Raw genomic sequence first — 2,241 nt, 5'->3', positions numbered from 1 at the left:
CAGCTCCCCCAGCTTGAGAAATGCTGAATGTGTTAGTTATTAGGCATTAGAGAGATGCAAATCAAAACAACGTGATATCATCTTGCACCAGCAATAACAGGGAAGTTCAAAAAAGCAGAGGTCAATAAATGCTGGCAAGTATGTGGAGAGTCTGGGTGAGAATGCAAAATATTTCAGCTACGCTCTGGTAATGGTTATGAATTGGCCTACGGATCGCAAGGTAAGCAGTTCAAAACTACCAGCTGTTCTGTGGTAGAAAGATGAGGCTTTCTGCTCCCGTAAAGATTTACAGCCTCGGAATCCCTGTACAGGGTTGCTATGAGTTGGAATCGACTCCATGGCACATAACAACAAAAACATGGAAAACAGTATGGCATTTCCTCAGAAAGTTAGAAAATGAAATACTTTATGATCCAGCAATTCATCTGTGTCATATATATATATACACAAATACAAGCCAGAACACAAGTAGATATATGTACACCAATGTTTATCACAGCACTATTCACAATAGCAAAAAGATGGAGACAGACTATATGTCCATCAATGGAATATTGGATAAACAAACTTTGATACATATGCATAATGGAATATTATGCTACCTTGTAGAATAACAAGGAAGTTGTAAACCACCACATAACATGAATGGGCTGAATGAAAGTAGTCAGTAACAAAAGGAGAAATATTGCATAAGACCATTATTGTAAAAGCTTTAGAAAAGATACCCATACTAAAATGAAACAAGAAAAAAAAAAATTGTTGTTTACCCGGAGGGGTGAGGAAGGGATGGTAAAGAACAGGATAGGGAGTAGACATATCATAGTTTGGGTGCTGGGTTAGGCAATATACAAGAATAGGGAGGGAAATGGAAGAACAAGGTAGATAGGAGAACGCTTAGGCAGGTTTCCATGGCCTAAATGGGACAGAGGTAAATAGTTACATGGAACAACAGGGCTCTGTGATACAGGGATCGAGGCATAGTCTGAATGGGTAAAAGAGGGGAAATAATGTTAAAATGTTTGGCTGTCTTATGAATATTGTTTTCCCTTGCCTACTACTGTAAAATAGACATTTGAGTAGGATTGAAAGGAATATTGGGCAACATGATTACAGAAAGCTTGTAGGCCTGTATTCAGTCAATAATTGATTGGAATTCCTAAGAGGGGTTCTAGAACTTTCCCAGTGCAATAGGCTACTTACAGAGCCTTTGTAGCATATGGTACTTTAGGTGGAATCCTGAGCCCCATCCAGAAACTTCTGAGGTGGAATATTCCCACTAGAAAGGACAAGCAGACCGGCTGGAACCACTAGAAGAACAGATGATATTTCTTGAAAGAAAGACCAGCAGGAAAATTCAAAATCAAAACCAAAATGCCAGTCTGAATGGCCACTATGAGAACAAGCATGTTGTTTGCCAGTAATCCATCAAGGCATGCAATCAAGGTCCTTCAGGACAAACAACCCCTCCAAGAATGAAAATCAAACATATCACATGAGCAGGTATGTAAGTTTGTTGGAGACCATGTTGGTCTACTGGTGAGTGGAAGTGGCCAAAAAGCAGCTATGAAGATACGACCTGAGTTCGACCACGTTCCATAGATCCCTGCCATCCTGGAGATGAAAGAGAGAAAAAGAAGGGATGATTGATCTGAAGTATAGTGAGATGTAGGGCTCCTGAGCCCATGGACAAGGACATAGCCATGGATGGCTAGAGCTGAATGGGAAGCGTGTCACTGATATGAAGTCAGAGGAGATACACAAGAATGACGAAACTTTCACATAATACCCACTTGACATAGCGTCAATGACTTGATGATCACAACTTGACTAGAAGATGATAAAAAAAATACACACACAAAAACGGATAAATTAACCAATATAAATTGCTACAATTTGATGAACTTGACCTATACTTATGGATGTAGTAGCTCAAAATACCAACTGAGAGGGAAGAAGTCTTCATCCTATCCTCTCTGTGTGCAAGGTTGATTGTTGTTGTTGTTGTTGGGTGCCCTTGAGTCAGTACCAACTTATAACAACCTTATGCACAGCAGAATGAAACACTGCCCGATCTTGTGCCAACCTCACTACTGTTGTCACACTTGAGTTGATCCAAAGAGAAATAGACAAGTTGCTATAGACATAAATAAATGGAACAGATTTCCTTTTGAAAAAACTTTCATTCAAAAAGATTACTACAATCCATAAAATAAAATTGATTGCTTTGTATTATAGTTAAAT

The sequence above is a fragment of the Chrysochloris asiatica genome, unplaced genomic scaffold (assembly GCF_000296735.1).
Source record: "Chrysochloris asiatica unplaced genomic scaffold, ChrAsi1.0 scaffold00013, whole genome shotgun sequence".
NCBI classification, from domain to species: domain Eukaryota; kingdom Metazoa; phylum Chordata; class Mammalia; order Afrosoricida; family Chrysochloridae; genus Chrysochloris; species Chrysochloris asiatica.
The sequence above is the reverse complement of the archived record's forward strand: the minus strand, read 5'-3'. Positions refer to the sequence as shown.